The sequence below is a fragment of the Bubalus kerabau genome, chromosome 1 (genome assembly GCF_029407905.1).
Source record: "Bubalus kerabau isolate K-KA32 ecotype Philippines breed swamp buffalo chromosome 1, PCC_UOA_SB_1v2, whole genome shotgun sequence".
Taxonomy (NCBI): Eukaryota; Metazoa; Chordata; class Mammalia; order Artiodactyla; family Bovidae; genus Bubalus; species Bubalus kerabau.
The window spans coordinates 11,811,591-11,837,266 of NC_073624.1; the positions used below are offsets into that span (position 1 = coordinate 11,811,591).

Sequence of the window (25,676 nt, forward strand, 5' to 3'; positions counted from 1 at the left end):
CCAGCTGTTAGTTTCATGAACCATCTGAGTTTGTTGCAAGAGTTCTCTCAAGTTCTTAGAACAAGAACAAACACAATCTTTAAAGATCACCAAAGCTGGGCCTGTGCCCATCACATACGGGCCTGGGCAAGCTCATTCTGATAGTCAGATTATCAACTATGCTACAAATGCCCACTTCTGAAAGAGCAAACGTGAGTGACTTACACACACTTACTTACAAAGCTGTTTCACACCCACCACTTCACTCTGTTCCAGGGAAGAGGGATCTAACATTTATTGTGGATCGGCAAAGTTAAATTGTGTATCACAGGATCTCACATAATTCTTACGTATGGCCCTCTAGGGTATTTTACTCCCCATTATACAGATGTGGAAACTGAGGCTCACGAGATTAGGTTATTTATCCAAGGCTATTAGTCTCTAAGAGCAGCTGGAACTATGGTCCAACAGTACTTGCATAAATGATTTCTTGCTAAGAAGAATAAAAAACAGGCGAAGTATCTGGAATTAGGCTTTAATTTGCTCTAAGATTCTTAACAGGAAAAGGGAGTGAGATGGAAATGGAAAGTAAGACTTCAGAGTACCATTATCTGTTAATCCAAAGAGTTATTCTAAGGGAATAGTTAGCACATTCTAAGTTATTCAAAGAGAAATTTTTCATTCATCAAGATTCTATGAATGTTATGCTTGCTGTATTACACAGAAGTTGACAGAGAGAGAGAGGGAAAAGAAAGAAAGGAACCCAATACACAACAGCTGGCAGGAAAAAACAAGTTAACTGAGAGGTGCTCTGAGTCTATGAACAGATGTAGAAATCCTACACAAGTCAAACTGGGTAACTTCCGGCAAGCAGAGCAGATCTAAGGTCTTTGAAAAGTGGCCTCATGTGTTCTAGGAGCAGACTCAAGCGTCACTTACTCTGCCCAAAAGCAATGGGGGTTTGCCAAGCAGAGTAGAGGAAAGGTACTCTGTGAGGAGAAAACAGCAATATGCAAGGCAAGGAGTCCAGGGTCTGCTCGAAATGAGAGAACAGGGACAAATTCAAGATATGCTCAGTAGAGAAAAATCAACATTTGGATAACTGAATGAGGGTCCATGAAGACTAGACAGAAAGAACTCAGATGACTCATGCTTTCTGCTCGGGCAGTTGACTGCACAGAGGACGCCACTCACTCAGATGGAGAGATGATATGGGAGAAGTAAATTCATGGTAGAATGAATTCGCTTTCAGAAATGGGGTCTGAAGTACAAGAAATGTTCAGCTGGCACCAGGAAACACAAGTCCGGAATTCAGAAGAGAGAATGAGCTTGAAAACAGAAGTAGGTATTACTAGAAGTGATCAGATCAGATCAGATCAGTCGCTCAGTCGTGTCCGACTCTTTTCGACCCCATGAATCGCAGCACACCAGGCCTCCCTGTCCATCACCAACTCCCGGAGTTCACTCAGACTCACGTTCATCGAGTCAGTGATGCCATCCAGCCATCTCATCCTCTGTCGTCCCCTTCTCCTCCTGCCCCCAATCCCTCCCAGCATCAGAGGCTTTTCCAATGAGTCAACTCTTCGCATGAGGTGGCCAAACTACTGGAGTTTCAGCTTTAGCATCATTCCCTCCAAAGAAATCCCAGGGCTGATCTCCTTTAGAATGGACTGGTTGGATCTCCTTGCAGTCCAAGGGACTCTCAACAGTCTTCTCCAACACCACAGTTCAAAAGCATCAATTCTTTCGCGCTCAGCCTTCTTCACAGTCCAACTCTCACATCCATACACGACCATTGGAAAAACCATAGCCTTGACTAGATGGACCTTTGTTGGCAAAGTAATGTCTCTGCTTTTGAATATGCTATCTAGGTTGGTCATAACCTTCCTTTCAAGGAGTAAGCGTCTTTTAATTTCATGGCTGCAGTCACCATCTGTAGTGATTTTGGAGCCCAGAAAAATAAAGTCTGACACTGTTTCCACTGTTTCCCCATCTGTTTCCCATGAAGTGGTGGAACCAGATGCCATGATCTTCGTTTTCTGAATGTTGAGCTTTAAGCCAACTTTTTCACTCTCTACTTTCACTTTCATCAAGAGGCTTTTGAGTTCCTCTTCACTTTCTGCCATAAGGGTGGTGTCATCTGCATATCTGAGGTTATTGATATTTCTCCCAGCAATCTTGATTCCAGCTTGTGTTTCTTCCAGTCCAGCGTTTCTCATGATGTACTCTGCATAGAAGTTAAATAAACAGGGTGACAATATACAGCCTTGACGAACTCATTTTCCTATTTGGAACTAGTCTGTTGTTCCATGTCCAGTTCTAACTGTTGCTTCCTGACCTACATACAAATGCCTCAAGAGGCAGGTCAGGTGATCTGGTAGTCCCATCTCTTTCAGAATTTTCCACAGTTTACTGTGATCCACACAGTCAAAGGCTTTGGCATAGTCAATAAAGCAGAAATAGATGTTTTTCTGGAACTCGCTTGCTTTTTCCATGATCCAGTGGATGTTGGCAATTTGATCTCTGGTTCCTCTGCCTTTTCTAAAACCAGCTTGAACATCAGGAAGTTCATGGTTCACATATTGCTGAAGCCTGGCTTGGAGAATTTTGAGCATTACTTTACTAGCGTGTGAGATGAGTGCAATTGTGCGGTAGTTTGAGCATTCTTTGGCATTGCCTTTCTTTGGGATTGGAATGAAAACTGACCTTTTCCAGTCCTGTGGCCACTGCTGAGTTTTCCCAATTTGCTGGCATATTGAGTGCAGCACTTTCACAGCATCACCTTTCAGGACTTGGAATAGTTCAACTGGAATTCCATCACCTCCACTAGCTTTGTTCATTGTGATGCTTTCTAAGGCCCACTTGACTTCACATTCCAGGATGTCTGGCTCTAGGTCAGTGATTACACCATTGTGATTATCTGGGTCGTGAAGATCTTTTTTGTACAGTTCTTCTGTGTATTCTTGCCATCTCTTCTTAATATCTTCTGCTTCTGTTAGGTCCATATCATTTCTGTCCTTTATCGAGCCCATCTTTGCATGAAATGTTCCTTTGGTATCTCTGATTTTCTTGAAGAGATCCCTAGTCTTTCCCATTCTGTTGTTTTCCTCTATTTCTTTGCATTGATCGCTGAAGAAGACTTTTTTATCTCTTCTTGCTATTCTTTGGAACTCTGCATTCAGATGTTTATATCTTTCCTTTTCTCCTTTGCTTTTCGCTTCTCTTCTTTTCACAGCTATTTGTAAGGCCTCCCCAGACAGCCATTTTGCTTTTTTGCATTTCTTTTCTATGGGAATGGTCTTGATCCCTGTCTCCTGTACAATGTCACGAACCTCATTCCATAGTTCATCGGGCACTCTATCTATCAGATCTAGGCCCTTAAATCTATTTCTCACTTCCACTGTATAATCATAAGGGATTTGATTTAGGTCGTACCTGAATGGTCTAGTGGTTTTCCCTACTTTCTTCAATGTAAGTCTGAATTTGGCAATAAGGAGTTCATGGTCTGAGCCACAGTCAGCTCCCTGTCTTGTTTTTGCTGACTGTATAGAGCTTCTCCATCTTTGGCTGCAAAGAATATAATCAATCTGATTTCAGTGTTGACCATCTGGTGATGTCCATGTATAGAGTCTTCTCTTGTGTTGTTGGAAGAGGGTGTTTGTTATGACCAGTACATTTTCTTGGCAAAACTCTATTAGTCTTTGCCCTGCTTCATTCCGTATTCCAAGGCCAAATTTGCCTGTTACTCCAGGTGTTTCTTGACTTCCTACTTTTGCATTCCAGTCCCCTATAATGAAAAGGACATCTTTTTGGGGTGTTAGTTCTAAAAGGTCTTGTAGGTCTTCATAGAACCGTTCAACTTCGTTTGTTATGACCAGTGCATTTTCTTGGCAAAACTCTATTAGTCTTTGCCCTGCTTCATTCTGTATTCCAAGGCCAAATTTGCCTGTTACTCCAGGTGTTTCTTGACTTCCTACTTTTGCATTCCAGTCCCCTATAATGAAAAGGACATCTTTTTGGGGTGTTAGTTCTAAAAGGTCTTGTAGGTCTTCATAGAACCGTTCAACTTCAGCTTCTTCAGCATTACTGGTTGGGGCATAGACTTGGATTACTGTGATATTGAATGGTTTGCCTTGGAAATGAACAGAGATTATTCTGTCGTTTTTGAGATTGCATCCAGGTACTGCATTTCGGACTCTTTTGTTGACCATGATGGCCACTCCATTTCTTCTGAGGGATTCCTGCCCGCAGTAGTAGATATAATGGTCATCTGAGTTAAATTCACCCATTCCAGTCCATTTCAGTTCGCTGATTCCTAGAATGTCAACATTCACTCTTGCCATCTCTTGTTTGACCACTTCCAATTTGCCTTGATTCATGGACCTGACATTCCAGGTTCCTATGCAATATTGCTCTTTACAGCGTCGAACCTTGCTTCTATCACCAGTCACATCCACAGCTGGGTATTGTTTTTGCTTTGGCTCCATCCCTTCATTCTTTCTGGAGTTATTTCTCCACTGATCTCCAGTAGCATATTGGGCACCTACTGACCTGGGGAGTTTATCTTTTAGTATCCTATCATTTTGCCTTTTCATACTGTTCACGGGGTTCTCAAGGCAAGAATACTGAAGTGGTTTGCCATTCCCTTCTCCAGTGACTAGAAGTGATACTAGCATATTAGTTAATACTGGACAAAATCCTTTTTTAAAAAAGTTATGAATTGTAGCGCTAGAGAAGATTCTTGAGAGTTCCCTGAACTGCAAGGAGATCAAACCAGTCAACCCTAAAGGAAATCAACCCTGAGTATTCATTGGAAGGACTGATGCTGAAGCTCCAATACTTTGGCCACTTGATGCAAAGAGCTGATTCATTGGAAAAGAACCTGATGCTGGGAAAGATTGAGGGCAGAAGGAGAAGGGGACGACAGAGGATGAGATGGTTGGTTGGCATCACCAACTCGATGGACATGGGTTTGAGCAAACTCTGGGGGACGGTGAAGGCCAGGGAAGTGTGGTCCAGTCCATGGTGTCACAAAGAATCAGACAGGACTCGGTGACTGAACAACAACAGCAGGAGTTTGATGGGGTAAAAATCAAAGTAAAAAATCCAGGAGAATGAATACCAAATAGTAGAGTGTAAAGTCAGGACTGGAACCTACTAATCTCTCGACTCAGTCAACTGTACTCACACCAGGTTTCCTTCCCAATGGGAAAACCATGAAAAATTTAAAACTCTACTTCTTAGACTTCATTTTCCCTTCAAATAATACTGTATAAGGTAAACTTATTATGTTGCTTAAGCGCAACAAGGTTGCTTAAATGGTTACCTTAAAGCAATTTTTTTCTACCTGAAGAAACTGCTAACTTAATGATTTGATACTTGTGGTGTAAAAATCTAACTCTATTCCAGAAAAGGTATTTTATAAAAACCAATACTTGTCTGCACGTTCCTCTCAGGATGTGCTCACTGCTGAGAGCAACAGATACATAGGTTTCGTGAATGAATGTTTCATTCTCCAGGGGAAAAAGAGAAGTGCTTAATCATAGTTACATTGGGTTCCTGCCAAGGTAGACTATAGTGCAATGTATTACTTCACCTATTTCATACTGTTCATTTTTATGTTGCCCCCAATTTTAAAAGAGCAAGCAAGCTGTGGAAAGCAGTATGGCAGTTCCTCAAATAAATTAAAAATAGATTTACTATACGATCCCAGCAACTCCACTTCTGGGTATATATGTACTCGAACTGAAAGCAGGGTCTTGAAGAGACATTTACACACTCATGTCCATATTCACAACAGGTGAACAAAGAGCAGCCCGAGTGTCAATGGATAAACAAGCACAACGTAGTGCCTACACACAAGAAAACATCGGCCTCCAAGAAAGAGAATTCTGGCACAAGTTACAACCTGAATGAACCCGAGGACCATATGGTAAGTGAGGTAAGTCAAGTACAAAACACAAATACTGTACGATTCCACTTACACAGGTGCTTAGGGAAGTCATACTCATAGAAAGAATGGTGGCTGCCAGGGGCTGGGGCAAGAGGGAATGGGAGTTACTCTTTAACGGGTATAGCTTTCGTTTTTGCAAGAGGAAAAAAAGCTTTGTGGATGAATGGTGGTGATGCTTGCACAACAACATGGATGTACAACAAGGTGACTACACACTTAAACATAGTTAAAGTAACTTTTATGTGTATTTTACACATTTTTTTGATTGGGGGTAGAAATACACTGTAGCACTATATTATATTGCCTCTTTGTCTAGTAAATTTTTTATTGATGTAAAAAATATATTCAGAAAAGCACACTGAGGACACAAAGCTGACAAAGTATAAATGCGGTGTACCCACAAACACTAGCACCCAGAGGACCTCACTCCCTGACCACTGTAAAGCTTTGTAAAGTGCGAATTTTAAGAGGTCCAACCCCTTTCATTGCCAGTTAATGGCAACAGAAATCTTCCAGCAAGGTTCTCTGAAGACTGGCCAACTGCCATGGACCTAGGTCTTCCAATTCTGAGGGCCAGCGGTGTAACGGCCCACTGTATAAGCTGGGCACAGCGAGTGGCGCGCAGGCTAAGGCTGGTGGCCTATCTTCCCAGCTCTATGATTAGGCTCCTCAGTAGTGGAAGGCAGGCTGCAAAATGTGTCCCATGAGTGTGCTGGCTTCCCCTGAGGTGAAAGTAGCCAATTTCAAAGTGACTTGAAAGTTGTACACTGAAATCACTCCAGCGTGCCCTGTCACTCCACACTGGGGTATGCGTGTGAAGTCAGTGCATGAGTAAAATGAGACTTCTGGTATCAAGTTCAGGCTCTTCGTGTTGGGAAACCTGAGGGGTACAGGATGTTCTACATGAAAGTACCAGCAGGTTACGCCCCTCCTGATCTCTTTACGATGCAAATCTAAACTTCTAATAATGAAACGAGATTATTTTTTAGGATGGAATGATTTATTTCAACAATGGAACCAGCAGGGATATTAAAGGCACAAGATTTTCTTTTGAATACTAGCTATTTTTTCTCTTTTTAAATCATTATTAAAAGTAAATACTAGATGTGTTACCTTGGCTGGCTTTCAAGCCTTCAGAGAACCTTGCTGGAAGATTTCTATCACGTTAACTGGCAAGGAAAAGGGCCAGACCTCTTACAATTAACCCTTTTAAAAGCTTTACAGTGGGAATTCCCTGGCAGTCCAGGGATTAGGACCCAGGTTCAATCCCTGGTTGGGGAACTAAGATCCCACAAGCTGTGAGGTACAGCCAAAAAAAATAAAAACATAAAAACAGTTACAGTGATGGGGGAGAGGGGTCTTCAAACACCCCAATCTACTACTTCCCTTCACTAACTTTCTGATTCAAGCCACCACCATGTCTTACCTGTCCTAATACAAGAGCCAGTTACCCACCCCCCCAGGCCACTCCTGATCCTCAGGACCCAGTTCCCACAAGGCAGTCACAGGGTCACTTTATCAAAAGGCACTCCCTTGCTTGCTGAGCCCTCCAGTGGCTTCTCTTCACACCTAAGGAAGCTCTTACCTGGGCTTACAAAATCGTAAATGACTTAGCCCTGAACTCTGGCCTCACCTTGTACCCCTGTCCCCCTTGCCCACTACATTCCAGCCTCAATGACCTCCCATCTACTCCCCAAATACTCCAAATACTCAAAGGGCTCCTCGATGTCACTGGTTCCCACGGCCTGGAATGTTCAATGCCCAGATCTTCCCAGGGCTGGACTCCTTCTTCACATGCGAATCTCAATTTAAAGGTCACCTATTCAACGAATCCTTCTCTGACCACATAATCTCAGTCTTTCCTTATCACATCACCTTTTAATTTATTTCTTTGTTTACTACTAGTCTTCTCTCACTAGACTGAAAATTCCTCAAAGAAGAGACATTATGTATCTTCTTTACTCCTATATTCCAAGTACCTAAAATTGCTTCTGGCACACAGCAAGTGTATTCACTAAATATACGCTGAATAAATAAGCGGGGAATCACGACCCACACTTCAAAGATAAGTTAGGCAGAAACTAACTTCCCTGACTTCCCCAGGTTCCGGACATTGACTCCTTCAACTCTTCTTATTTACTAATGTTTCTATTACAGTAGCTGTCAAAATTGACTACATTTCTCTGTTCACTGGTCTGTCTTCCCCTTCTCAACTGCAAACTTCTCAGGGTCAGGGAGCCTTTTGTGGAATCCACTTTTGTATCCACAACCCCAAGCTTGGTCTGGGATGCAAAGAAGGACCTCACAATCCTTCCCTGTATGATGTGGAGGAAGGAGAAGACAGGGACAGCTAACATGCAATCAGCACCAAGCGCAAAGAACCCTGATTCTCTCTTGAAATCCTTACAACAGTTTTGGGAGACTGGCACAACTGTTTCCTCCATTCTGGAGATGACAAACACCCAGAGAGGTTATAAATAACGTGTCTTAAATGACAATAATAAGGGGCAACCTAATCTACCTAATCAATCTAGTCCGCCTAACACCCCAGTTAATGCTCTTATCCACAACCCTCTATGTTAGCATGAACCATAAGCTGTTCTCAAATAAACACACAGTAGCACTTAAATGACAAAACCAGGAGGTAACACTGACAGACTGCTGTACTTTACAGCCATGTTGAAAATATTAAGAAACAGGGAAGAAAATGGGGAGGAGCACAGAGCCTTGCCACATACCACAAACAATAAAATGACTGGTTAAAATTGGAATTCTTTCCAAACACTCAGAAGATTTCTGAGTAGAAAAAAAATGTTAATTAAAAAAAAAAAAAAAACAGTAACTGGGAAAAGAATAACTGATAAAACGGGAAAAGTTCCCAACATATGTTACTGACACAGCCCTTAACAAATGGCACAGCTGATAACTGAGACGGAGCAACAGTTAGATTTTTAAGACAGGCATTATTATGCATTCATGTTCATAAAATCTCAACTGTTGGAAGCACAAAGAAACATTTCAAATCAAATGCAGCTATTTCTTAAAGATGATCTTGAAGCTATAAAGACAGGCAACACTCATCATTTATGCTACTTTCCTTCTTAGCATGAAGTAGAGTAACTTTTAAGTAATATCACAAGGAACCTCACTCTTCTAACTTACTGCCCCACCCACTGACCAACTTTGCTGAGAAGAAACCAGGCAAAGCTGATCCTGTGCAGCAGAGCTGGGGCAAAGCCAGTGAGAGCCAGCCTCTCAGGCTTGAGACCTACTTCCCAAGTACAGTGTTACTGTCCATCTCTACACAAGTTCAGAGGCTAATTCAGAGGGCCACCAAGTGCCAGAGAAGGTGAGCCTTTACACATTCTCTCATTTTAACTTTAAAACCTGCCTGCTACAGACAGTACGAGCTCTATTTACAAACAAGAGGACTGGGGGTAAGACCAGTCTAGGTTACACAAGTCACAAAATAGAGAAGCGAGAACTGCCCAGTTAGGCCCCCTCCACGATACAACACTGCCTCCCACAAAGGGAAGTGGTTCCAGTTTTCTTAGTCATGATGTTATCTCTTTGAAGGCAGGTGAACCGTTGCTCAACACTTAACGGAGCCAGCTCTAATAGCTGACCTTTCACCCATCATCTCATTTAACCCTCCAGCAATCCTTAGAAAATGGGGTCTTATCTTACAGATGAAGAAATTGACACTAAAGGAGATCAAGTAATTCAATGACACAAACTGAAGTGGAAGACTACAAATTCAAATCTGTATCTGACTCCAAAGACCAGATCTTAACTCCACCTTGTTATTGCTGTTCAGTCATTCAGTCGTGTCCGACTCTTTGTGACCCCATGGACTGTAGCCCGCCAGGCTCCTGAGTCCATGGAATTCTCCAGGTAAGCATACTGGAGTGGGTAGCCATTCCCTTCTCTAGGGGATCTTTCCAACCCAGGGATCGAACCCAGGTCTGCTACACTGCAAGCAGATTCTTTACCATCTGAGCCACCAGGGAAGCCCGTTACTCCACATTACAGGGCTTCATTTAAGGTACAAATAGTGCATTATAGTGACTGGTCATGGTCATGAATAAAAAAATATTTTATAAAAAAGACTTCCTTCAACTCTTATAGTCATGTTATAATGTCGTTTCCCTTTCCCAAGACCTATAAGCAACTCTGAGTTTCTAAAACAAAGAACAGTGCACAAAAATCCAAGTATAGATGAGAAGAACAACAGTCCTAAATGTAGTCAGTCAGGGAAATCCTGAGAAGTCCAGGGTATATAAACTGTCATACCTACAATGAACCAAAATATGTAAATTATGCAAAGACTTCCTTCCAGAAATCATCTGCCCTACAATACCACATGTGCTTAGTCGCTCAGTCATGTCCAACTCTTTGCGACCCCATGGACTGTAGCCAGGCAGGCTCCTCTGTCCATGGGGATTCTCCAGACCAGAATACTGCAGTGGGTTGCTACGCCATCCTCCAGGGGATCTTCCCAACCCAGGGATCAAACCTAGGTCTCCCAAATTGCAGGCAGATTATTTTACCACATAACCATACTCATGTTCAAACTACATCAGAAATAAAATCTTTCCAGGTATATCTGGCCTGTAGAGTCAGTGTTTCAGGCAAAATCAAAACCCCTACACTTCAGTAAAGAGCTGTCTAAGCAACCATTACTATGGGCCCCATCTCATCCTGCATAACACCCTCTACAATACAAGTTTGTTGGGGAGACGGGGGATGGGGGAGGGTTACAATGCTGCAGATGGAGAAACCAAGAAGTGGTTAATTATCTTTCTCAATATCACAATCAGAAATTTAGGAATAAAACTTGTATCTGTAACTTTTTCCCAGGATCACTGAATTCCACTAAACCACAAGGTCTTCTTTCGATCACCAATTAAAAAAAAAAAAAGAAATGGGGAAAAAGAAAAAAGAAAGAATATATAACTATCTGCAGACCTCACAGCAACTAAAGACTCATTTCAAGTGGAAACAAAAATAGTTTTCATTCTTAAATTGATTTGTAGAAGTTTCTATTAGACATTTCAGAAAGACTCAGATTTATATGTATTAATACTATGCCAAAGCCTTTGACTGTGTGGATCACAATCAACTGTGGAAAATTCTGAAAGAGATGGGAATACCAGACCACCTGACTTGCCTCTTGAGAAATCTGTACGCAGGTCAGGAAGCAACAGTTAGAACTGGACATGGAACAACAGACTGGTTCCAAATAGGAAAAGGAGTACGTCAAGGCTGTATATTGTCACCCTGCTTATTTAACTTCTATGCAGAGTACATCATGAGAAATGCTGGACTGGAAGAAACACAAGCTGGAATCAAGATTGCTGGGAGAAATATCAATAACCTCAGATATGCAGATGACACCACCCTTATGGCAGAAAGTGAAGAGGAACTCAAAAGCCTCTTGATGAAAGTAAAAGTGGAGAGTGAAAAAGTTGGCTTAAAACTCAACATTCAGAAAACGAAGATCATGGCATCCGGTCCCATCACTTCATGGGAAATAGATGGGGAAAGAGTGTCCGACTTTATTTTTTTGGGCTCCAAAATCACTGCAGATGGTGATTGCAGCCATGAAATTAAAAGACGCTTACTCCTTGGAAGGAAAGTTATGACCAACCTAGATAGCATATTCAGAAGCAGAGACATTACTTTGCCAACAAAGGTTCGTCTAGTCAAGGCTATGGTTTTTCCAGTGGTCATGTATGGATGTGAGAGTTGGACCGTGAAGAAGGCTGAGCGCGGAAGAATTGATGCTTTTGAACTGTGGTGTTGGAGAAGACTCTTGAGAGTCCCATGAACTGCAAGGAGATCCAACCAGTCCATTCTGAAGGAGATCAGCCCTGGGTGTTCTTTGGAAGGAAGGATGCTAAAGCTGAAACTCCAGTAGTTTGGCCACCTCATGCGAAGAGTTGACTCATTGGAAAAGCCTCTGATGCTGGGAGGGATTGGGGGCAGGAGGAGAAGGGGACGACAGAGGATGAGATGGCTGGATGGCATCACTGACTCAATGGACTTGAGTCTAAATGAACTCCAGGAGTTGGTGATGGACAGGGAGGCCTGGAGTGCTGCGATTCATGGGGTCACGAAGAGTCAGACACGACTGAGCGACTGAACTGAACTGAAATGAATTCTCCTAAAACCAAAACTGAAAGTCTCAAACTTCAGAACGTATCCATAACAGCAACTGGATGACTAAATACATGTAAGGATTCTGAAGTTTCCAGTATCAAGGAGTCAATCAATCTAACACCTGCTTATCAAGTTTCCAAAGTCTGTGGGTATTAACCAACAAAGCAAGACACCAGCAACCTGTTCCCTCCATCAAAGTTTATCATCAAACCGTCTGCACCCTTGCTGCTGTTGTTCATTCACCAAGTGTGTCTGACTCTGCCACCCCATAGACTACAGCATGCTAGGCTCCTCTCTCCTCCATTATCTCCCAGAGTTTGCTCACATTCATGTCCACTAAGTCAGTGATGCAACCGAGCCTCTATTTAAAAACTGGATGAGAGAAATGACATCTGGATGAGACCTACAAAATGTGCTATATCTATCTACTCCTCCAGGTTCTGTTTCTGGATCAAGTAATCCACTAATGGATCAAACTTGAACATGTAAAGCAGCCTGATAAAAGACAAAGAGGCTGTTATTGCACTGAACCAGAAAATGCTTAAAAGATTTACAATTCAAATTTTAAAACACACTGTATTTTAAACAGGCAAACAGTGCTGTGATGATTGGCTGTGCATATAAAAAAAAAAAAATTAGATCCCTGACTTATACACACAAAAAAATTCTTTTCAGGCAAGATCAAGACCTAAATATAAAAAACCAAACTTCTAAAGCTTTTAGAAAGAAATGCAGAGACCTTAATGCCCTTGGAGTACAGAACAGATTTCTTAGATAAAGCACAAAGAATACAAATCAACAAGGAAAATGATGATAGATCTGATAATCATTTCCATTCACCAAAACAAACCACATAAAAAGGTGACAGATAAGCCACACAAACTAGATGGTATCTGCAGGTCACTTCACAGATATAAACAGGATATACAATAAACTACTAAAAGCAATTTTAGAAGTCAACGCAATTAGGGGTAGGGGAGACGGACAGGGACAGACTCAGCCAAAATGGAAATCTGAATGGTCACTCAACATTTCAACATGCTCAATCTCACAATCAAGAAAAAATTTAAGGTGATATCATTTCACACTCATCTGACTTGTAAACATGTAAAAAATCTGATAATGCCATGGATCTATAAGGATATAGTTAGATACAGCAAATTCTCTTTCTCATGCTAAAAAACGCCAAGGGACACAATTCTGGAGAACAATGTGGCAATGTCTGATAGAATTTTAGATTCTCATAATCTCCAAAATTTCAAACCAGGTAAATACCACTTCTGGGTAATTTACACCAGAGAACTTCATTTCAAAGTTAGTAACCATACACCATACACACACATACACGATCACAAAACATTTTATCCTTGCTGCCTGCAAAACAACCTGATACTTCTCTAACCTATTTTAATTCCCAAAGTGATTTCATAACCAATTTATGGCTCCCAACCTGTAGTTTGAAAAACCTGCCAATGATTTTACATATGTGCACAAAGATTTCTAACCAGCAATGTTCACTATAGCACTGTTTTTAAAACAGGAAAAGTGGAAACAACCTAAATATCTTATCAACATGAAAAATAAATTTAAACTGGTTGCATTCGTATAATACAATAATACAGCTATAAGACGATAAAAGTGATGACTAATTAGGATGAACTGTATGAAAGTGCCATTTTTGTAGGTCAAAATGGGTTTAAAAAAATCAGCATTTTCAAGAATCTAAAAAACATGTTTCATGAAAAACAAGTTACAGAATATGTAGAATATTGTTTTATATTAAGTTTGAAAATGCCCAAGACATAATATTGACTTGTTTATGAATATACTCCAATGTAGTAATTACATAAAAACAGGCATTAGAAATGATCAACACTAAATTCAAGATAGCAATACTTCTGCAAAGTGAAATGTAACCTAAGAAGGTGCTTCACCTGTATGTGGGAAAATGTTAAGATTTTGAGAGAAATGACATGTATGGTGGGTATGTGAGTGTTAATTATATTGGTCTCTGTATTTTCCCATATATTTGAAATATGTTAATGAAAAAAATTTTTATTAGCCAAATAAAATACACATGTGCAACCTAAATTCAAACCAACTGCCCTTTACAAAACTTCTTTCATTGGTTTGAAATGTTAATATATCATCCTTCCCCTTTTCTAAACTCAGGCTTCTAGCCAAAAAAATAGGCTTTACGTAATGCCCAATTTCCTTAAAATCTGTCAAGGGAAGATTTATCCCTAGAAAACTGGTCTAGTTCCTTCTTCCAGTTCAGTGCTACGTATTTTACCATATTTTCATTTTTATCTCGGCTGCCAAGAAAATTCAAATCCAAATTTTATTCTTAGTCATTGAATTAAGCTGCCACTTGGAAAAAGAATATATGCTTCCTCCTTTTCCTTATTTATATATATATATATTATACATGTATTTTTCATTATAGGAGACTGGAATGCAAAAGTAGGAAGTCAAGAAACACCTGGGGTAACAGGAAAATTTGGCCTTGGAATATGGAATGAAACAGGGCAAAGGCTAATAGAGTTCTGCCAAGAGAACGCACTGGTCATAGCAAACACTCTTTTCCAACAACACAAGAGAAAACTCTACACATGGACATCACCAGAGGGTCAACACCAAAATCAGATTGATTATATTCTTTGCAGCCAAAGATGGAGAAGCTCTATACAGTCAGCAAAAACAAGACCAGGAGCTGACTGTGGCTCAGATCATAATTCCTTATTGCCAAATTCAGACTTACATTGAAGAAAGTAGGGAAAACCACTAGACCATTCAGGTATGACCTAAATCAAATCCCTTATGATTATACAGTGGAAGTGAGAAATAGATTTAAGGGACTAGATATGACAGACAGAGTGCCTGATGAACTGTAGACGGAGGTTTGTGACACTGTACAGGAGACAGGGATCAAGACCATCACCATGGAAAAGAAATGCAAAAAAGCAAAATGGCTGTCTGAGGAGGCCTTACAAATAGCTGTGAAAAGAAGAGAAGCGAAAAGCAAAGGAGAAAAGGAAAGATATAAACATCTGAATGCAGAGTTCCAAAGAATAGCAAGGAGAGATAAGAAAGCCTTCCTCAGGGATCAGTGCAAAGAAATAGAGGAAAACAACAGAATGGGAAAGACTAAAGATCTCTCCAAGAAAATTAGAGATACCAAGCGAACATTTCATGCAAAGATAGGCTCGATAAAGGACAGAATTGGTATGGACCTAACAGAAGCAGAAGATATTAAGAAGAGGTGGCAAGAATACACAGAAAAACTATACAAAAAAGATCTTCTTGACCAAGATAATCACAATGGTGTGATCATTCACCTAGAGTCAGACATCCTGGAATGTGATGTCAAGTGGGCCTTAGAAAGCCTCATCACTACGAACAAAGCTAGTGGAGGTGATGGAATTCCAGTTGAGCTATTTCAAATCCTGAAAGATGATGCTGTGAAAGTGCTGCACTCAATATGCCAGCAAATTGGGAAAACTCAGCAGTGGCCACAGGACTGGAAAAGGTCAGTTTTCATTCCAATCCCAAAGAAAGGCAATGCCAAAGAATGCTCAAACTACCGCACAATTGCACTCATCTCACACGCTAGTAAAGTAATGCTCAAAATTCTCCAAGCCAGGCTTCAGCAATACATGAACCATGAACTTCCAGATGTTTAAGCTGGTTTTAGAAAAGGCAGAGGAACCAGAGATCAAATTGCCAACATCTGCTGGATCATAAAAAAAGCAAGAGAGTTCCAGAAAAACATCTATTTCTGCTTTATTGACTTTGCCAAAGCCTTTGACTGTATGGATCACAATAAATTGTGGAAAATTCTGAAAGAGATGGGACTACCAGACTGCCTGACCTGCCTCTTGAGAAACCTGTATGCAGGTCAGGAAGCAACAGTTAGAACTGGACATGGAACAACAGACTGGTTCCAAATAGGAAAAGGAGTACATCAAGGCTGTATATTGTCACCCTGCTTATTTAACTTCTATTCAGAGTACATCATGAGAAACACTGGGCTGGAAGAAGCACAAGCTGGAATCAAGATTGCTGGGAGAAATATCAATAACCTCAGATATGCAGATGACACCACCCTTACGGCAGAAAGTGAAGAGGAACTCAAAAGCCTCTTGATGAAAGTGAAAGAGGAGAGTGAAAAAGTTGGCTTGAAGCTCAACATTCAGAAAACGAAGATCATGGCATCTGGTCCTATCACTTCATGGGAAATAGATGGGGAAACAGTGGAAACAGTGTCAGACTTTATTTAGGGGGCTCCAAAATCACTGCAGATGGTGATTGCAGCCATGAAATTAAGAGATGCTTACTCCTTGGAAGGAAAGTTATGACCAACCTAGATAGCATATTCAAAAGCAGAGACATTACTTTGCCAACAAAGGTCTGTCTAGTCAAGGCTATGGTTTTTCCTGTGGTCATGTATGGATGTGAGAGTTGGACTGTGAAGAAAGCTGAGTGCCGAAGAATTGATGCTTTTGAACTGTGGTGCTGGAGAAGACTGTTTAGAGTCCCTTGGACTGCAAGGAGATCCAACCAGTCCATTCTAAAGGAGATCAGTCCTGGGTGTTCATTGGAAAGACTGATGCTAAAGCTGAAACTCCAGTACTTTGGCCACCTCATGCGAAGAGCTGACTCATTGGAAAAGCCTCTGATGCTGGGAGGGATTGGGGGCAGGAGGAGAAGGGGACGACAGAGGATGAGATGGCTGGATGGACTCGATGGACATGAGTCTGAATGAACTCCAGGAGTTGGTGATGGACAGGGAGGCCTGGAGTGCTGCAATTCATGGGGTCGCCAAGAGGTGGACACAATTGAGCGACTGAACTGAACTAATACGTATAATTATACTTCCAGATCTTTTAAGAAATTCTGAAATGAAAATAAATTTGAAGAAAATAAAAATAACCCTTCTGCTCCACAAGGCTATGGAGTTTTCACCATCATTGCTTATTTCCTGACCAAAGGATGGGTATGTGGATAGAATTATGCATACATATTCATGAAACTAAAATTTCAGGACATATAGGATTAAACTCAACATGCTACCAATGAAAAATAATTAGGTAATATACTAACAAAGAAATGTATACTAAAGAAAGGGAAGTTGGTCAAAATTTAATAGGGTAATTATTTCTTTCTCTTCAAGACCGTTATGCTTTGTTTTCCTGTACATGGACATTGTAGAAAACTCGTAAGTGCAGTAAGAATATGTAACTTAGAAGCCACATATAAAGTAAGTTCTGTAATTTGTGTGTGTGTGTATGTGGTCTTCAACTGAAAAACTTGAAATGTCCTTTTGCACAGGTATTTTCCCCATGCCTAAAGATATTCTGGCAGCTTCCCGACTTCGGCTAGCCTTTCCCTTCTGTCTGGACACTTACAAGGTCTACCGAAGCCAAGATACCATTTATGCGGTACACATGCCCTCTACCACACGGCAAACTCCAAACCAGGGGTTACATGAAACAAACTCCCTAATTAACCCAGTCCTTTAACTTCCAAAACTGAATATGTATGTACTTACTAAATAGGTTTGGTTAATTATTTCCTTACAAAGGTCCTAGGATATTAACCAGTCTTATTTACCTCATTTTAGAAATAAAGGATGATATAGATAATATACCCAAGATGACCAATTTATGCTGTAATTTTTCAAGTTTACGTTACACAAAGACTTTGAAAAGGTTATTTTTTAACAAAATTAAAGCACTTCACTTTATTTTAAAGCACTTCACTTTAAAGCACTTCACAGTAGCCCAAAAGAACACAATCTAATTTAGGTTTTAAAAAGAACATAACATTTACTCACCACCAGGACTGCAACAGACATGAAGAAGTTATATACACCTATCCTCAACAAGTATATTGTCTACTGGGCAGTCACCCAGATTCTTTTAGAAGGGTTGGCAAAATTACACTGCCTTTCAGGGCTAGACAGGGAATCTAAACAGGTGAGCAGCTCTATCTAAGGGAGAACACACTAGAAAGAACTACTACAGAAAGCTTGGTCTTGCCTAATGTAACTCTAAACCAACTTCAAACAAAATATATCTCCCAGTGAGAGAGAGAGACTACACTGCAAGATATGTTTAACTGCCAATCAGATAAAGATTGAAAAAAAGTTCAAAATGGTATAAAGAATCTAGACCTCAGCCACAGTTCTGACAAGAGTTTACACTGCTGTGACCTTTCTGGGTAGCCGTCTAGTAATATACATCAAAACAAAAAATATGCATTTCCTTCAACCCAGTAACTAGACTCGGAAAGTCACCCTAGGGACTTCCCTAGCGGCCCAGTGGCTAAGACTCCATGCTCCCAATGCAGGGGGCCCGGGTTTGATCCCCAGTCAGGGAACTAGATCCCACATGCTACAACTAAGGTACACATGCTGCAACTAAGACACGGCAGAGTCAAATCAATAAATATTGAAGAAAAAAAAGAAGAAAGCTACAGAAAGTTGCCCTAAAGAGCCACCAGCACACGACATTGTACATACAATGCATACATATTAAATTTAAACACTAGGCAATCTATTTAAACAATCTAAACACCCAGCAATAGGAAAAACTATTAAATTATGGTGCACGCATTCAATAAAATACCAGGAAACTAAAGGATGGAGTAAATGCAAACATACTGACCTGGAAAGCCATCATGGACCTTGGTTTTTAAGCACACTGCATGTGTTCAGTCGCTAAGTCGTGTCCAACTCTTGCGACCCCATGGACTGCAGTCCCCCAAGCTCTTCTGTCCATGGGATTTTCCCAGACAAGAAAATTGGAGTGGGTTGTCATTTCCTCTTCTGGGGGATCTTCCCGACTCAGGGATCGAACCCATGTCTCCCGCATTAGCAGGCAGATTTTTTTTTTTTAACCACTGAGCCACCTGGGAAGCCCCTTAAACATACTATGACCAAGATGCCGCCATCAGCCAAGCTCCCAGTGCTACTTCTGGTCACACCTGGAAGAAGGACTCCAAGACCCAGCCTGAGAAGGGCTGGCTACTATCAGTGGTGTGGGTCTTCTGAGAAACGCTCAAAGAAAGTCAGTCTACGGTCAACTTGTCAAGCAGAAATAAACACAAGCTGCCCAGCAACCTATGGCAGTTACAGGATTAATAAAGTAGACCCTCTGGTCTACACTGAGAAGCTTACACAGCAGAATATTCACTGCAAATCCAATATGGGAGAGTTTCAAATTGCAACCAAATAAATCTGGAGAAAGGAATGGAAACCCACTCCAGTATTCTTGCCTGGAGAATTCCATGGACAAAGGAACCTGGTCAGCGACAGCCCATGGGGTCACAGTCGGACATGACTCACGACTGAGTGAATAACAGACAAACCCAGCAAAGAACTGGCAATGCTGGTGATGTTTATGGCGCAGACTGGTCACTGCCACCCAGAACATCTAGACAACTTTCCTCAAGAACCAAAAGACCTTCTCTCCTACGCTATCCTGAATGTAGACCTCCCAATAACACCTTGCAAAGCTCTGACCTCACCAAGAACCTCATCAATCCACCAAGGCTACCAGAGTTCTTTTTTGAACCTCTATGATGCCATGTCAGCTTCTAAGATTTTGTACACTCATTTTATGACTGATGAGAATAAAGGTGCAAAAAACAAGAATAAAGTGAATGTGTATTGCAGAATTGCACACACACATGTTAAGGGGCAGCAGTGCAACTGCAGCCAAGTTATCTCTGGAAGTGATGACTAAATTACAGAAGAAACAAGTGAAATGATGCCAAGACCATCAGTCAGTGTTATCACAACTGTATGCTTCTCTAAGGTCACCGAAGTATGAGTTGCTGCCTTGACATTTCTCCAAAGGCAAGATGAACAAGAAGAACAGGGCAAGGACTTAGAGTGCTAATGCTGCATGCCTCGGGGGAGAGGCTGCGAACACAGGACAAGAATGTTACCAAAGTACTTCAAAAACAAGAAAAAAGTTACAAGTGTTAACTTCTCAATGATCCATTCAGTTCACCAGCCCCAAGGATTTGCAGAAAAACCACTAAAGCAGCTGAAGATATAAGGAAACTTCTGAAGTGAAGATACTGCTCATGAACTTCATCTCCAGACTGGCAAGAATTCACAAGCTCTTTCTGTCCCATTGTGCACAGGTTTCTGCAGCAGCACCAAGAGGAGGAACAAGACCCTTCTGTTTGCATTACCGATTTCAATGCACCTGGTAGTCCCAGAGACCCCTGAGGCTGCTCAGGACCACGCCACCCATTCTGTCATGACAAGAACTCTGGGGAAGTCATGACAGAAGGAAGCAATGCCCTGAGAGAGACAACAGCTCAAGGAATGAAAAACTTCCTTAAGATTGGCCCAGTATAAAATACAGTCTTGACCCCTCCTAGAACTCTGATTCAGTTCTTCTGAAAACTGAATCCTCAGGTATCACAGAAGGAACTCCAGGGTAAGCCTACAGAGGCCTCAATAAAATCAAGGGTGCAAGAATATGGAGACTTAGATGCTAAAGATTACATTCCAGGAACTGAACTTCCGAAAGCTGAGGAACAGAACGCTGAGAACCATCCGGATAGGTGGGGAAATACCAGGCTCAGTGAAGAGGAAGCTGATGTAAATGGGGGGTGTGCACCACTCCTTTGATGAAGAACAGCTAGAAACCTCCAAGAAACTGAACAAGCTTCATGGAGGAGCCAGAATGTCCAGTCCAAAAGTGCGTGCTTCTTCAGAGAAGAGCAGCTGGTGCTACAGGATAAACTTCTGAAAAACGAAAAAAGCGGTAACTTCCAAGCAAATTTTCCATTCCAGGGAAAATGCTAAACTTGTGTTATTAATCTGAATATTAGTGAATTAAGATTGTTCATTTTCATTTAAAAGTCCAGAAGCACTACTTTTTGAAAATCACCTCAAAAAAAGTACACTTGCTGAACAATGACTGGTTTGATCCCACTTTAAAAACTCTGCAATACAAAACTGAATCCTAATATGCAGATTTTAATTAACAATGAAGCAACATTGGTTTATCAATTGTAACAAACATAGTATGTTAATGAAAGGTGTTATTAATAAGGGAAAATGGAGTGTGGGTGATATGAAAACCTTCTCTACTAGAATTTCTATAACTCTAAAACTGCTCTAATGAAGCCTTAATTTTTGTAAAACCTGCATGTGTTATATGGATTTGCAAACAAACATTTGCATATGCAAAGAGAGAGGGAAAGCTCTATATCAAACTTGTTAGCAGTGGTTTCCTACAGAGAATGAGGAGCATAAGGAAGAATTTTTACATTATGTATCTCTCAACTGTCTAAAAACTTACTACACTGAGCAAGTAGCACATTGAGGGCCTGGGTGCTGAAACCAGACTGTGTGTGCTCAGTCGCTCAGGCGTGTCCGATTCTATGTGACCCCATGGACTGCAGCCCGCCAGGCTCCTCTGTCCATGGGGATTTTCCAGGGAATTCTACTGGAGTGGGTTGCCAGGCCCTCCTCCAGGGGATATTCGCAGCCCGGGGATCGAACTCAGGTCTCCAGTACTGCAGGCAGATTCTTTCTTGACTGAGCCACCAGGAACCAGACTGCATGGACTCAAACCCCAGCTCCATCAGTAACTAGCTGACCAACTGAGGCAGCTAATCTCTCACTGCCTCCAGTCCCCACATGTGCAAGTAGGGACAACAGTTTGTGTACCTGTACTGAGCTGCTGCAGGCATTAAATGACTCACTGCCTGTAACACGTAGACTGGAAAACTATCTGGTCCATAGTAAGTGTTCAATAAATAGTGTCCACCACCAATAAGCATCTATTGTGTTCAATAAATAGTGTCCACCACCAATAAGCATCTATTATGCCTCATTAAAAAAAAAAAACCTTGATTGGTAAAACAAACAAGGAAAACTTGGTTCATCAAGCCCCTTCTAGTGAAATCTTCAATACAGAAAACACAATGTATTCAACTGCCAAATAAAAATGAGTATTTAACAGACTGCAAACCAATATTTGGCAATATAAGCCCATTTGCATAGAAATAATCACTAATAGATTCTACAAGGATAATCATAAAAACAAACCCCTGATTTGTGTTGTGATTTTTGCTGTGATTCTATTTACTTTTTCCTTTACATTTTTCTAACTCATTTTAACTTTCTACATTGAATATGTGTTGTTTTTAATAGAGTAAAGGAGTTGGCAAACATTTTCTTTTGAAGGCCAGATAGCAAATATGTTTACTGTTTACAGGCTATAAAGGTCTACTGTCCTAACAACTCAACTCGCACCACAAAAGCAACCAGACAAAACCTAAATGAGAGCATATGGCTATATCCCATTGAATATTTAATTTACAAAAACAGGCAGCGGGTAGGACATTGCCCACAAGCTGTCACGTTTGCCCACCCCTGAAATAAAGAGGGAGACAAAACTGTGCTCATTTTGGAAAACAAAAAGAAAGTGCATCTGCTAAATTGACACTGTTGACTGGGGGGAAGGGACTTGTTCATTTATTAATATATACAAGAGTAGGGACCAAAAAAATCAACTTTTTTATTTAGGCTCTGGAAATCCCCCTTCTCATCCTTAGTGCCCCAGTAAGAGAAAGCTTGCTAAGGAGCCTAAAGTCTGAATGGGAACACATGCTAGTAGCTAGGTAATTACAAACACAGGCAATAAGAAATACCTTTCATATTTATATCGATTTGAAATTTCTTCAAATGTCATAATAATTCACCACCAGTGGCTGCCACCACAGGGCCTGACGTCCCAACTAACTGATGAAAAGGATTTTGGTTTTGGATCAGGACAGTCAGCACGGAAAAATTTATGAGAAGAGATGAAAACATCTATGGACAACTACCAGCACTAGAAGTGAAATTTTTATGAGATAAACATGAGGAGTGAAAAGAATCAGGAATGAACCATCTATGAAAGTCTAACAGAATTACAGTCAGAGGGTGGTAAGACGAGACACGCAAGTGGCCTTTGGTAGGGCACTTCAAACTTCAAAAAGTTTCTGATCTTCGCCCCAAAAATAAAGCTTTGGATTGGAAAAAACTATTCTCAACATTTCACTTGGGAAGCAATTTGAAATGTTATGACAGATTTCTCGGAGTTTTAAATGGTTTCTTTGGAGGATGCACGAAGGGCTGCTTTGGGAGGAGATGCGATGGGAACAACCCAGGGCTGAGGAGTCCAGAATCTAAACATAAAGACGTTAGCAGACCCCTCTGCTTAAAAAACACGCCGACCCTGCACCACAGTCCGCGTGTCGGGTACGAACGCGGCGGGACCCGTGCACCTTTCTACCCGCGACCGCGCCAAATTGTCAAGCCCCAGCGGCGAACGAAAACAAGGTCCAGAGCCAGGGGCGCCCACAACGAGCTCCGGCACAGACGCCCAAACCCGCCGGAGCCGGTGAGCAGCCGCCTCGAGGGGCAACAACGACACACCGGGCCCAGGACCCGGTCCGGCCAAGCCGCCTGCGCGCGGGCAAACGCCGGTGAGGGGTCTCCCCGCCGCAAAAGCCGGATCGGGGCCCGAGCGGAGCCCACCTCGGAGTGCGGCCGGCGGAAACCCGGAAGGGTGACCCGGGGCCGAGCGGACCCGGGGCTGGGAGGGGAAGGGGACCGAAGGAAGCCGGGGACCCTGGGCCGGGGGAGCCGTGGCTGAAGGGGACCTGGGGCGGCGGGACTCGGGACTGAGGAGATCCGAAGCTGGGGGAATCAGCCTCCGCTGACTGCAGGGAGCGGAGGCTGAGAAGATCCCGGAGCTGAGAGGATCCCGGCGGAAGGGGCCGGGAACTGAGGGGCGCCGGCCCGGGGGTAGGAGAAGGGGACCGAATAGCGCGCTCCTCGCTCGCCGCGCTGCCGGGACACCTGCCCTCAGCCCTCGCCCCCGCCAGCCCAGCCTCCCTCCCTAGTACAGCGCTCCCACTCCAGAACCTCACCAGAGCTCGCCGCCGCCTCGCTGCACGTCTCGAGCTCCTCGGAACCGCGGCCGCTGGGAGCCCAGAGGAGCGGAGGTGGCGCCCGCTGCCGCCGCCGCTGCCGCCGCCGCGACCCAGCGTCCGGGAGGCTCCTACAGCTGCCGCCGCCGCCGTGACGCTAATCACACGAGGCTGCCCTAGCCAATGAGAAGGTGCCTCGTGCGCAGCCGCGCTGGTCGAAGCCGGAAGCGTCCCCTGGCCGCTCCCGAACCTGGAGCAGCTTGGGTGGGTCGGGAATCTAGCGGGAGGCACCGAGCACCCGGGGACACGGAAGTCCCTTAGCTGCCCTCCCACCGGAAACGGGAGCGTGTGCAGCGGAAGAGGCGTGGCCGCCCGGCTCAGGACGCTTCCCGGTTTCTATGGATACGGCCCGCAAGCTGCGGGCGGAACCGAAACTAGGAATTGCTAGACACAGTCGGAGGCGACTTCAGACCTAAACGCGAAGCGTCTTGCGACAAGACAGCAGCGATTGCTTTTTATTACCTCACGGAGACACTACTATTTGTGCCTCACGACTTCCAGAAAACGAATGTGAGCCCGCTCCTCTTAAAAGTATAAAATTCAGAGCGATTCTAAAAATGTTTCAGTGTAATAGCAGGTCAGAAACTAATTCAGCAATACTGTGTCCATTTGCCCCAAACGATTTATTTTCTACTTGTTTCAACCGAGCTTTAACTTCTTTAAACCCAAAATCTGCCTACATACTTATTCTATAACAAAACAAAGTGTAGAAGTTGGCCGGTGTAGAAAATGTTTTCTTCACATTCAGTGCTCTGAAGAGGTTATATTGCCTTAACTGTCAAAAATCTTGTTATACTAATTAAAGGAAAGCCATAAGCTTTCAAGGACGCCCATGCCCCAGGCTTGTCCATCCTGAAATTGAGTGGCACCTTGTGAGGCTCCCAGGCATGGAGGCCTCGTTTTTATGTCCCCCATTCCTTGTAAGCAAGACTCGACCCTCCACGTCCTTCCGGAGTTCCAAAGGGCAGATTTGAACTGTTGCTAATCAAGGGAGGAGACGCCAAGAAACCACTTGAGGCAAGATTAAAGGGACCAGAGGAGTTTAGCTAGATTAGGAGACCACGTGAGACCCTGCAGGGCTTCCCTGCAGGGCTCAATCGGCAAAGAATATGCCTGCAATGCAAGAAACCCAGGTTCGATTCCTGCGTCAGGAAGATCCCCTGGAGAAGAAAAGGGCAACCCACTCCAGTATTCTTGCCCGGAGAATCCCATGGACAGAGGAGCCTGGCAGGCTACAGTCCATGGAGTTGCAAGAGTCGGACACACTTAACAACTAAACCACCACCAGTATGAGATCCTGTACACACCCTAATCTTGTCAACAACCCCCACCCTTGGGAAATATTGCTGTATAAATGCATGCATGCTCAGTCATATCTGACTCTTTGTGGCCCTGTTGACTGTACCCTGCCAGGCTCTTCTAAAACTCCTTATTAAATCCTCCTGGATAAGAGGGCTCTCACCCAACTATGCTGGCACCCTGATCTTGAACTTCTAGCCTTCAGAACTATGAGAAATAAACTTATGTTGTTTATAAGCTTTAAAAAAAAAAAAAAATCTTCCTGGGTGGGGAC

At 42.6% G+C, this 25,676-nt stretch overlaps 1 protein-coding gene across 3 annotated transcripts in view; it reads right to left on the reverse strand.

Moving 5' to 3' along the window:
- ADIPOR2 (adiponectin receptor 2) overlaps positions 1–24,212 on the reverse strand; it is a 42,875-nt gene extending 18,663 nt beyond the window's left edge. The window contains exon 1 of one of the 3 annotated variants that reach the window (XM_055567750.1): positions 24,044–24,212. The gene's annotated coding sequence lies outside the window, so the exon portion shown is untranslated. Of the gene's footprint in view, positions 1–1,173; positions 1,194–17,930; positions 18,076–24,043 lie in introns of those variants that run through there. The other 2 variants (XM_055567758.1, XM_055567768.1) reach the window with 2 other exon arrangements.
- Between the last annotated feature and the right edge of the window lie 1,464 nt (positions 24,213–25,676).